This window comes from Mustela lutreola, chromosome 17 (genome assembly GCF_030435805.1).
Source record: "Mustela lutreola isolate mMusLut2 chromosome 17, mMusLut2.pri, whole genome shotgun sequence".
Lineage (NCBI taxonomy): Eukaryota > Metazoa > Chordata > Mammalia > Carnivora > Mustelidae > Mustela > Mustela lutreola.
The window spans coordinates 6,722,383-6,735,398 of record NC_081306.1 but is presented as its reverse complement, the minus strand read 5'-3'; the positions used below and the strand labels follow the sequence as shown (position 1 = coordinate 6,735,398).

At 49.3% G+C, this 13,016-nt stretch overlaps 1 long non-coding RNA gene across 3 annotated transcripts in view; it reads left to right on the top strand.

Moving 5' to 3' along the window:
• The first annotated feature begins 9,134 nt into the window (after positions 1-9,134).
• The window catches only part of LOC131819944 (uncharacterized), a 30,665-nt gene continuing 26,783 nt past the window's right edge, over positions 9,135-13,016 (top strand). The window contains exon 1 of one of the 3 annotated variants that reach the window (XR_009349411.1): positions 9,135-9,452. This is a non-coding gene — a long non-coding RNA (uncharacterized LOC131819944). The remainder of the gene's footprint in view (positions 9,453-13,016) is intronic. The other 2 variants (XR_009349410.1, XR_009349409.1) reach the window with 2 other exon arrangements.

Here is a 13,016-nt window from a genome sequence, read left to right as displayed (position 1 = left end):
GGGCGTGCCCCAACAGCGAGAACGTTCTGAAACCGCAGACAGTCTCTCTTGACCAGATCCAAACTTACCAGGGACATGAAATAAACTTACAAGAGCTAGAGAAGGAACTGGCCCAACTTCAGCTTCGCATCGGGGAGCTTTGCCAAGGACCTCCTTTTAGGGAACCTTGATGTGATTTTCCTCCAGCCCTCCAGCGACTCCGCAGGTCCGCCGACTCCCTGAAGGCCATGAAGTCTGACCTAGTGAGTGAGTCTTCTTAGGTGCTCCAAGAGGAGGTAGAAGAGCTCAGAAAATCAGGGCGAGGAAAAGATACAATGATTCAAACCCTCCAGGAAGATCAGCAGAGATGGATTGCTTCAGGGGCTGCCACCGGGGAAAGAGAAGGCAAACCACAAGAACACAGCGATGCCGATTCCCACATGGAGCAGCAGAAGGAGAAATAGGCCATTCTACAAAACTCCCTTCAGGCTCAGGAGCTCCAAATCCAAGCAAAAAGTGAGGAGCTGGGGCGCCTGGGTGGCTCAATGGGTTAAGCCGCTGTTCTCGGCTCGGGTCATGATCTCAGGGTCCTGGGATCGAGTCCCGCATTGGGCTCTCTGCTCAGCAGGGAGCCTGCTTCCCTCTCTCTCTCTCTCTCTCTGCCTGCCTCTCCATCTACTTGTGATCTCTCTCTGTCAAATAAATAAATAAAATCTTAAAAAAAAAAAAAAGTGAGGAGCTGCTTTCTTCACAGGAGAAGCTCTGTGGCCAGCTGAGTGAGAACGAGCTGCTGAGTCAGGCAGTCACCAATCTGAAGGAGAGGATAGCAGATTTTGAAATGGACGTGTGTTGGCTGAAAGAGGAAAATGCAAAGATCATGGAAAGATCTAGAGAAAAGAAAATGGAAAATCAAACGTTGCAAGAGACAATCGGCTGCTTTCAGTGATGCGGAGAGAGGAGGCATCCCAGCATGCTGTGATGAGAGAGAAGGCCCTGGCCTTGGAGCAACTGTTGCAAGAGAAAGAAGAGGGCAAGACTGGAGAATTGAACCGGCTCATCGACACCATTTGGTCAATGCAGGAAAAGACAGTTGTGTGTCAACAGGAGAGAGATGACGTCGTGTTGGCACTGACACAGAAAGAAGTGGAATCCTGCGCCCTCCAGAAGGAGGTTCACCAGTTACATGAGAGAGAATTGTGCCTAACCCAGGAGCTGGAGAGAGGGTGGCACCTTGATGCAGAAGCCAAAGATTCTCGGCACCGGGAAGCTTTGGCCTCAGAAGACCAAGTGGCTCGGCTGAGAGAGGAAGTGATGGTCTTGCAGGGAAAACTCGTTTTGTCTTCTGCTGACATGGAAAAGGCCAGCCACAGAGCCAGGCTGCAGGTAGAGTCGCTGCGGGAGCAGCTGCACGTGGTCACCCAGCAGAAGGAGGAAACTGCTCTGGCTTGCTGACTCCCAGGAAGAGGGAAGGCACTATGATCGAAGACTAGTGAACCTGAAGCTGGAACTGGCCAAATGGATGGAAAAGGCAGACACTCTAGAAGGAAAACTGAAGTCCTTACAGAGATTATTGCATCAAACAAATGCCGACTTGGAGGTGAAGGAGGACCAACTCCAAGAGTTCAAGAAACAGAATGAGGTCCAGCAGGAAATCCTGGAGGACACACAGAAGAAACTGAGTCAGTCAGTCTGAAGGAATGGTGGACAAAATCCTCCTAAGGAGACTCTTCGTGGGATCTTTCCAGGCAGCTGATGCTGAACGGCAGGAAGCATTGAGGTTGATGGCAAGCACGCTGGGGATCCGAGAAGACCAGCTGTGACTGCACAGTCAAGAGCCCATGGGTGTTCGCAGCAGGGTGACTGGGGGGCCTGGATCCAAAAGCGCCCCATTATACCTTGGAAAGGATCCACTCACATTTCCTTAAGGACCTTATTCCACTGATTTTCCATTTTGCTGTATCTTCAGCCTGCCAAATATGGTAATTCCTTCCCTGACTTCCTGTTGTCAGTTTTCTGATTCACCCACTCCTGTCTCCAACTGGTGTAGTAGACTGCCTACTGATCTCGCTGGTTCCACTCTTGGCCTCCCTTGAATGCGTTCTGCTGTCAGGGTGAACTGAAATAACAATGTGATGTTCCTTCCCTGCTGCAAATATTGGAGGGTTCCCCCACTGCCTGGAGTTTGAGCTTTAAGAGACCATCCAAGCCCTTGCCTTCACGGCCTTCCTTCCTCTTCATCAGTCACATAAAGGCTGCCATTTAGCCCCAGGTGAATTCTTGAAAGCCCCCAATAGATTATTATCCAAATAACTTCAAGCCCATGAGCCTCATCATTGTGCCTTGACAAAGGTACAAGTGAGAAAGATTTCATTATTCTCTTCTTCACCAATTGGTGAAGGGAGTGATTCCCACCCGAAAGTTATGGGATGTCCAGATGCTGCACAGCTGAGCTCCACAGTAATTTATTACCAACCTATACTCATGGCCCAGGGAAGGAGGACACACACACCATGCAGGGCCACGGGGGATGTTGCACTCAGGAACAGAATGATCAAGGGCTGTGGGTGCAGGCTATGTAGTAACAGGAGAGTGAAGGTGAGCCCTACTTCCTGCAGGAGGGACTGACTGGCTTGCTGGATCATTCCACAGGCTGTCAGGGAACTGGAGCTTACTTGGGGAGAAACTGTGCCTTGTCTCTGTGCTAAGGAGGGCTTGTTGGCCAGAGGATCTGATCCATGGGAGCAGAGGGCAAAGGGAATAAGAAATGGGGCTATTTGCAGCCCTCTGACATTACCCAATGCCAAGACAATTCTATTAAATCTTAATCTCATCTTTCCATCACAGTAGACTCTGATATTTGGACATCAATTTCAACCTGGGACTGAGACTTTTAAGGCGTAGGACAGGTGCTTCTCAAGGAAGTGAAGTTGTCACATGACCAGGAGGGAAACGTGGTCATCAAAATCAAAATGTAATAACTCCCACTGATGTTCATGCAGTTGATCCCATGGAAATCCCTGGGTAGCCAACGGGTAGGAGGAAGAGCTGACGTCCTCCAGCACCATGGAATCTGGCAATGCACTGTGGACAGAAGCTGCCACCTCCACCTGCAGGTAGGATATGCAGACTTTGGCTTCAGCCTGTAGCAAGTAGGACTTGATGACTATATTAAGCTGGTGGGGGTGCCATGACCCAGAAAATAATGGACAGCTGGATAGGAAGGCTCAGAGTCTTGAGAGACTGTGTTTCCAAAAGAGCCCAGAGCTTGGCCAGCAATTGCTGCTTTCATGGTCTCTAACCAGGGCCAAGGAGGGCCGTTTCTTGCATTGGGAGCCCATGGACAATTGACAGATAGCATGGGTGGTCCAGGGACTCCAGAAAGTGGGAGAGGAGGCTGCTAAAGTCTTTTCACCTGGGCACTAACAGGTGATTTTTTTTTAAAAGCTTTTATTTATGTAGTTAAGAGAGAGCTCTGACTGGAAGAGGGGGTGAAAGGGAGAGAGAGAAGCAGGCTCCCCACCGAGCAGGGAACCCCCTGCCAGGCTCGATCTCAGGATCCTCAGATCAGGACCTGAGACAAAGGCAGACACTTCACCAACTGAACCACCCAGTCACCCCCAACAGTTAATTTTTGCTTGCACAGATCCTAGAGTTTTTTGTTGAGGGGAGTCTCGCCAAAGTGGACTCACTGAGAAGTAACAGCTAAAGAAGCAATATGTCTCCTCCAGAACCCAAAAAGTACTGAACAATGTTGGACTTCCATGTCCCTTTTTCCTTAAAAAAAAATTTTTTTTCAGGGATGCCTGCGTGGCTCAGTTGGTTGGGCGTCTGACTTTGGCTCCGGTCATGATCCCGGGATCATGATCCCAGATCCCAGAAGCTAGTCATGATCCCAGGATCATGGGATCCTTGAGTTCCGCTTCAGGCTCCTTGCTTGGCAGGGAGGCTGCTTCTCGCTCTGCCTGTTCTGCCTGCAACTCTCCCTGCTCCTACTCTCTCTGACAAATAAATAATTTAAAAATCTTTTTAAAAATTTTATTTAGTTACTTGAGAGAAATAATACACAAGGGGTTGGTAAGGGCAAAGGGAGAGGGAGGAGATTTCCTGCTGAACAGGCTTTTTCCCAGGACCCTGAAATCAGGACCTGAGCTGAAGGCAGACACTTAATGATCATAGCCACCCAGGGCCCTTGGAGTTGTATGTCCTTAATAAGTGTGTCAAACAAATCCCTCACAGTAGGATGTCATAAATATGATGTCACACCTGGAGAAATATGGGTGCAGTAATATCCTCCCCCAAAGGATGATTGCCTATGATAGCAGAGCGGTTTGGGTGCCCTGTGTGTAACAATGTAAATCGTGTCTCCTTCTAGGTCAAGACACATGTGACTGAGAGGATGTTGAAAGAGGAATCTATAATAATAAAATATTCACCATCGTTAAATCTGTTTGGGTGTTTTTTTTTTTAAGATTTTATTTATTTTAAAGAGAGACATAGAAAGACAGCAAGAACTAGTGGGGGCAGGGGTGGAGGGAGAGAGAATTCCAAGGGGATTCACCATGAGATCAGAACCGAACATGGGGCTCAAGTCCGTGACCCTGAGATTATAACCTGAGCCAAAATCTTATCCCACTGAGCACCCCCAGGTGTCTCAGATGTTTTAAGGGGACCGGAGTTGATTTTAATCAGGTATGGTAAGACAGGCAGATATACAAGTAACTCTCACAATGGAAGAAGCTGTTTAGATTCACAGATCCCAAGAAAAGAGGTCCTCATTGCCATGAAGGGCTGCCCAGGGAAGCAGTCAGGAGAAAGAGGGAGTGAAGAGACAATGTGGGCAAGACCCTTCCCATGGTTTCCATGGGAAGAGGAAGGTGAGTCTGAGTAAGCAGGTTTAAGATTGCCTTGTTCGTGTCATTTCAGTGGGTTCTGGGACACAGTGGTGTTGTCTGTCCCTGCCTCTGGAATGATCAGGGCAAGGAATAGTGGCCCAGAGTACAAGAGTGTCTTAGAGGAGGTGATTGGGGGTAAAGTCTCTGAATTGGCTGGTTTACCTGTGAAAGGTTTGCTGCCAGACAAGCTGTTGTTCATCTCTGGAAATCAGCCAGATCTGCCAGAGACAGTCCCTCCAATGTCATCAAGGCCTGAGATGTCAAATCACTAAATACATAAGCTGCAAAATATGGTCACTCTACCAGGTATAACCATAATTTGATCCCTTGTATTAAAGCTGTGAAGATTAGCCAACTGGTGCTACTTAGCAAACATTAAAGTTAATTCAGAACCGATGTTGTAGAGGCACAAAAGCCATTCGGCCTCCTTTTATCCTTTGCCATATACATTATTTTAATAAATTCTGGATTTCCATTGGGCCAAATTGTGAACCTATGTTGAATTAATCTGGGTTGGGGTAGGGTTTTTTCTCCTGTATCCAGTTTTCTTTCTTTCATTCCGCCTTTTTTTTTTTTTTTTTTGACTTGTTTCTTCCTGGATATACTTGTGGGGTGGAGGAGTATGTTTTTACCCTGATCATCTTTCTCTGCTTTATTATCATCATCATCATCATCATTATCATCATTATTTTTGTGCTGGGATGATCATTTTGTCCATGGCTGGGTTGGGAGCCTCAAGCGTCTGGATCACCAGATGAGTCCTATGACAAGCTGGAGAGTAACAACATTAAGAGAAAGCCAAGTGAGGGACACCTGGGTGGCTCAGTGGGTTAAAGCCTCTGCTTTTGGCTCGAGTCGTGATCCCAGGGTCCTGGGATCGAGCCCCACATTGGGCTCTCTGCTCATCAGGGAGCCTGCTTCCCTCTCTCTCTCTCTCTGCCTGCCTCTCTGCCTACTTGTGATCTCTGTCAAATAAATAAATAAAATCTTTTTTAAAAATGTAAAAAAAAAAAAAAGAAAGAAAGAAAGAGAGAGAGAGAGAGAGAAAGCCAAGTGTGCTGGTGAGAGGTTTGGCACTGGGACAGAAGTAGAACACCAAACGTCCCTCCCTTCACTTTCCTGTTTTTCATCAGCTCATGGGCCCTGGGCTGCCATGGATGTGCACCTCAAAACCCTGAGTGCTCAGGAAGACACATGGTAACAGAGAGAGGAACAGCAGCTCGGGAGACAGGCAAGGCCACTCCCATCGTCTGAACCACGGTGACTCAGGAGGCAGCCAGGGAGCCATTCTTACATTTCCCTGGGGTCAGGGCCTCCCTCCTTTCCACCCACAACACAGAGGGTCATCCCCCAGGACTGTGTTTGGGGTGCGCTTTCCCCCATAGGATCGGAACATCAGGGTCAAACACTGGCCCAACACCCAGTCCCTGGAACTGAAGCACACCAGTCAGCATGTCCTGTGGTTGCCAACCTCAGGGGGGAGCCTTGGAGACCAATACAGGCCACATGCAGGTCACATACGTGACACTTCCCTCCTAGATACAGTCAATTCTCATTCATTCTCACCTTATTGGCAAGGATGGGACATTAGTTTGGAAATGGATGGCGACCTCCATGTGAGATAACAGAACACGGGCCAACACACAAGCTGGCCGGCGATGGCCAGTTCCCTCCCAGATCGTGACTGTCACCTCTGAAGCCAGTTAGTTAGCGAAGGAGCAGGTCAAGCTGACCCTGTGTCCTCATTTAACGTGGGGATGCCCTGTTTGTGATGCCGCTTGTTTTAATCACCTTCTCCTCAGGTCCCTGATGAGAGAGAGATTCCTGCTCCAGACTTGTGGGGATCCCCTGACACCTGACACATGTGATTGACAACAGTTTACTAGTCACAAATACTCACACTTCAGGAGAGAGGATACCACACACCGTGCAGGACTGAACAGAGATTGCACTTGGGAACAGAGAGAACCAGCAGGGCCTTGGAAGGCTAGACTTGGTTGAAACAAGAGGGTGTGGCAAGTCCTGGTTCCCATGGGAGGGTGTGAGTGGCTGGCTTGAAGAATTCAGTGGGCTTCTAGGGAACTGAACGCTGCTCCCCAAAAACCAATAGGCAGTATATCTAGTCCCTGTGATGGAAGAGGGAGAGGAGAACATGCATGATGCCATTTGATGCCTTGATTTTCCAGGTGTCAAGACAGTCCGTAATATGGAATCTTCATTTCAGGCCTTATGCCACAAGAGGGTATGAGAATGTAATTCTTCTTAGAACTAATAATGGAATTTCGCAGTGAAACAGTATACAGGGTAAACACATAAAGGTAAGTTGTATTGCTATACGTAGCAATGAATATGTGGGCTCCACGATAAAATACACATTAACAATTACTCGTACAAAGAAACTACTTTGGGATAAATCTAACAGTGCATGTCCAGGAGTCACATGCTGAAAGCTATAAATAAATGGAAAGATACACCATGTTTGTGAATTGGAAGACTGTGTATAATAACGATCTTCATTCTCCCCAGATTGACAGAGATTTTTTTTTTTTTTTTGGTAAAGACAGAAATATTTTTAAATGTATGTGGAAAGACAGAAGAGGGCACCTCAGTGGCTCAGTGGGTTAAGCCTCCGCCTTCGGCTCAGGTCATGATCTCAGGGTCCTGGGATGGAGCCCCACATTGGGCTCTCTGCTCAGCGGGGAGCCTGCTTCCTCCTCTCTCTCTGCCTGCCTCTCTGTCTACTTGTGATCTCTGTGTGTCAAATAAATAAATAAAAATCTTTAAAAAAAGACAGAAGAATTAGAGTACTTTCAAAAACAGTTTTGAAAAAGAGTAATTAAGTGGGAACATTCATTCTACCCAGTTTCAAAACTTATTAGATAGTTATAATAGGGAAGACTGTGGTATTTGTAGGACAGAAACATAAATCAATAGAACAGAACAAAGAACCCAGAAATAGTTTCCATAAATATACCCAACTGAGTTTTTATAAAGGGTGCAAAAATAATTCTATGGGGGATAGCAGGCTTTCCACCTGACTATAGCCATTTAAAGCTTGTGATGAAATCACAGGCCCCAGACTCAGAAAACAGCAGCAGCAGAGAAGGAAGATGTTGGTTTGACTGAGGTCCTACCAGATGGTCATGGGAAAGGAGGGGTAGTTTGTGCCCAGCTCCCTATGCACTCTCCAAGCGCTGGATGACAGTTTCTTTCATTTTTCTGAGTCAAGGTGCTTCTGATCCATCATTTCCACAGGATCTGGGGATTTTCCCATTAGTTCCAACGCTGCAAACTGAGGTCACCTCTAATGAGCATTCAGTGGTCCAGACTCCATTAGCCTTCCCATTAGCATCATTGTCAGCCTATATGAGGAGATCACTAGATAAATAAAGATGTTTTCTAAGAAGTCCAGTACAAAATATATGTAAGGAACGTCTTAAATATGCATAATAATGAAACACAGGTGAACCACCAGAACTTGAGAAATGATTGAAGTGCAATGAATGAAGAAATGAATGAAGAATCCTCCAGGATTCTACCCATCCCCTCCCTCCAGGTCACAAATGTGGTGATTCTTGTTTCCCCTCCCCCATTCCTTTCTTCTTCTGTATAGTATTTTATCGTGTACGTGCATTTCTCTGAACATTCGTTTTCCTTGGTTTGAACTTTATAAAAATGATCTGTTCCCTTCTTCCCTCAATATGTTCCTTAACTTCAGCCATTGATGCTTGTAACTGGCAGTTGTAGTTCGCTTTCACGTTCACACGATTTTGCATTGAACCAGTTTTCCACACATTCCTTGTCCACATTTGAAAAGGATATGTGTGCAAAGCCCTTACTTAGCAGAACTCCTGGCCCACAGTCAGCGCTCCATGAACATTTGCTCAGTGATTGAGACTGAACCCCAACTAACTTGTTTCCTCTGGCTGGATTCTCTGTGCTTCGCCCTAAAACTGAGGATCTTGTAGCTCTTTCCCCCTATGAATGACAAAAATGATCTGAGCAGCAAGAAAAAACCAAGCGCACGTCCCTCGCACCGGTGACTACAACTCCCAGAAAGCATTACGGCGCTCCCTAGTGTCCCTCTCTGTTTACTCCACAGCCCGCTCACCCCCTCCACGAGAGCTTCCGGGTTGTGTGGGCGGGGCTACATTTTTTCTCTTCAATAAGTCCTTCCGCCAGCAGAGGGGAGGAGCAATTATCCAATGAGCGTCTGGGCAGAGGCACCAATGAGCGGGAGTGTTGTTATGAGAGTTGCGCCGGGTCCCTGAGGCGATTGGCTGAGCGCTGTGGAACCAGTCTTCTCAGCTGCCTCTCGGAGGCTGGCGGTTCCCCTCGGCTTCTGTGGAACCCCGCTTCCATGTCCCCAGTGGACACAGCATCCCGGAACCTCTACGCCCAAGGCCACTAGCTTGAGGACGCCCGCTTTCACCTCATGTTCTTCCGCCTCAACAGACACAAGATGGGGGAGTGCGCGGGCACTTGTGAAGATGCTTCTATGTGCTAGAGGTGCCTTTGCGGCGCGGGGCCAGGGCCTCGGTGGGAGGCGGGCCTGTGTCTCAGGGACTCCTTCGCCAAAAGGTAGCCGTCACCTCGTGCGCCCCTGGTTTCCAACCTGTGAAGAGCGGGGGTGGGGGGGGGGGTTCATTTCTGGAGCGGCTAATTATCTCACCTGTGCTGTGGGCCGGGCCTGGGGAGAGCGGGACTGTTGACAAGGGAGAAGTTCGGGTTCTCCCTTTTGAGTAGATGACATTCCCCTGGGGGTTGTCAGGGTCCCCATCGTGCACCTGACATCAGGCCAAACAAGGCGGGGGGTTCGGAGGGAGTGCGGGCCTGGGACCGCGTGATATTGGTGGACAGAACCAGTACTTTCCAGAGCCCTTGCGTGGAGGCCACCAGAGTCTCCATTCTGAGGGGTGTAGCGGGGGCAGCGTCGTCACCACAGATGTGTCACATATTGGCAAGCACGAGGCTGGAGTGTCGTTCGTCCAGCAGAAATTGTTGAGAGCGTACTTTGTGGCGGGCCCTTCATTCTCCGTGTGACATGGGCGATGGGATGGGTCCTGCTTCACAGAGATGGAAACCCTTCAGAATGGAACTCCACGAATGTCCCTCCGAGAAAGGGAACAGTTCTTCCCTCCCGCGACGGGTCAGCGTCCTCCCCAGAGGCCACTGGGCGCACACCTGTCCTTAAACACAGTGGGTTCATTACACCTCATGCGAGTTGTGAGGCGGATCCGTAAGATAGTTCTAGGTTAGCTAGCTCTATCGGTCTTTTCTAGAAGGAGGTGTGAGTAGCGTGAACAGTGTCATTCACAAGGAAGGCGCTCACTCGTATGAGCCGGGAAAGGGGATGATTGGTATTTTGTGGTGGGCACAACAACCTGGTTTTGTGTGTTTGGACAAGAGAGGAAGTGGGCCTGTTTTGTCTCCTTCCTCACTGTGGCCAGGTCACCTTCGTGCTGCTGTTCTGCGAGGTCGTTTGTGCCCAGCAGGGGAACCACATGCCTCTCTGTGCGCTACCAGCCGTGCAGCCTTGCTCATGGTGCCAGGCCACCTCCTCGGTGTCAGCACTGCTCTTCCTTCTTGCCCCGTGGAGGAGGGAAGTCTTCACAAGACAAACAGGTGTTTGCCAGACAGGGGAAACTAGCCTGGACACTGAAGCCCAGAGCTGTGTCAGCGGCACCTGATGTTGTGTCGGGGAGCGGGTAGCAAGAGAGCATTCTGGAGAGGCTGTCAGAGAGTGAAATACGGGAGCACTGGGGAGTACTGAGGGGTTTCAAGTCGGGGAGGTGACATGCTCTGGGTTTTCGACCATCCCCAGGAGCTGTGTGGGAGCCACACTGGTGACAGAGGGCAAGTCTCTTCCCTTTTCCTTCCCTGTGGCCACACCCCTGGCTCAGGTCCCTTCTCCTGCCTGCTCTGTTGCAACCCATCCTCCTCGTCCTACCTGCTTCTCGTCCAGCTCCTTCTCCCAACCACATGCTCCTGCTCTGGCCAGGGTGATTTTTTTTGGAATCCCACATCTTCTGTTACTGGAAACCTTTTGATTCATCATTGGCAACAAGGTGAGACTCTGCATTGCACGGCGTGACTCACTTTGCTTTTCGTGATCCTCTCACAGTACCATGGGTCTTCCGCTACTGACTGGAAATCTGCTTTTTGATGTCTCAGAGTTTTTGCAGGTCCATTCTTTCTAAAACTGTGCTCGAGATCCGCTTCCTGTATTTTCCCTCTTGCCACCCCAATCCCCCAACTCTGTGAATGGGGCTACTGTGTCCTTCCTCTCCCATGTGCAAAGGGGAGGAGTCATCTCAGAACTCTGCTTTTACTTTCTTTCCCTCTTATTCGATCATTCACCCAGACCTGTGATTTTATCTGCTAAATATTTCTGGAATTTACCTCCTTTTCTCCACCTTTGCTTCTGCCCTTTTTGTCCCAGTTAAGATCATTTGTGCTCAGAGCCATGGCTCTAGTGTGCTTAGTGAGCTTCCAGGCTCTTCTATCTCCCCCAGGTCCCTATCTCCCCGGATGCCAGAGCTTTCGGGAAGGCCCATTCAATCATATCACTACTAGTTTTCTGGCTTCTTTTTGTTATTGGAGATGGATGCAAACTTTCCTCCTGTGGGCTGCTCTGTCCCCCTTCTTCCATCTGTTTCCCACTCGCTTTCTCTGCCTGACAATATCTGGTCAGTCCTTCCAATGTGCCCTGTGCCTGCTGGCCTTGGGGCAGTTCGGCCACTCCCTCTGCCCGAGATGCTTTCTCCCCCACCCCCCTCGCCTCATGAGCTCTCATCTCCCCTCAGATGAATGGCAGTGACTCCACATTCTTTATTGAATACCGGCTCAGTTGCCAGAGGCTTGGTTCTCCTGCAGTTCCAGACATGACCCAAATAGACCGGGCTGCAGCGGTTAGCGAACCTTTCTTCCAGGGAGAAAAGCAGCCAGGAGACAGAGAGGCAAGGAATCTGGTGTGTCAGCTGGATGCTGTAGGAGGGTTGGAAGGGGCTGTCATCTGAGCTGGGATGGCCAGGGAAGGCCCCCTGAGGACAAAGGTGGGGAGGTAAGGGAGTGAGCCCTGTGCATGTCTGTGGGCACAGTGTCCCTGGCAGGGGGAAGGGGGAGTAGGAAGGCCTCCATGAAGAAAGCTGGGCCGACTTGTTCCAGGAATGACAAGGCCAGAGTGAGGGAGAAGGGGGTGTTAGAGACCTGGGGTGGGAGCCACTGACAGGGGGGATTTTGAAGTGAAGAATGAGGTGACCTGACTTGGGTTTTATTGGGATCACTTCAGCTTCTCTGTTGAGAACAGTGAGGGTGGAAGCAGGGAGATCACTAGGAGACTACTGGAATATTCCAAGAGAAGAGTTGCTGTCGGATTGGATCAGGGTGGTAGGGGTGGAAGTGCTGCTAATTGACCCGAGTCTGGTTACATGTTGAGGAGGAGCTGATGGGATGTACTGACAGATTGGATGTGGGTGAGGCCCATGAGTCAAGAAGGTGCCCAGCCTCTGGCTCTTCTGGTTCATGTCAGATGTGGCTCCCTCCGGAGGCCCCTGATACCTGCAGACAAGGTCCAGCCCACTATCTCTTCTCTGTGCATGTCCTTTGTGGCAGTCAGTCCCGTTGCAACACAGACATCTTGCTTAATGATTATCTACCCCGTGGGAATAATGGTGCCCGGAGGGACCATGTGTGTCTCAGTGCCTCATGCCCTGTAGGCACCAGTAAGTATTTCTCAGCCCCCAGAGTGACGAGGAACTGAGTGTAGATGCTCAAGGTTCTATTCCCTGATGAGGTCTCCAAATGGCCATGTTCTGTTTCACTGGTTTTTAGTGGTCTGTGTGTTTTAGAAAGCAGGCTAGGGGCTGTAAGACTGAATTCCATTTTGAGAATTCCAAAAGTTAATCTGATGCCAGCCACATCGAAAATCACCCTCCTTGATGTGCACGGGGGTCACAGGATCACCTCTTGGGAGAGGCAGCATTTTCTGGACAGCCTAGGCCTTTCCAGCACAGTGTTGGCATCTACACAGCTCAGCCCAGAAAGCAGGGTTGAGATTTTGATCTGAGATATTCTGAAGGTGGGGGCGGCTGTTTTCCCTCCCCAGAGAAGACATGTCACTTTAGAATGAGAATATTCTCGGGT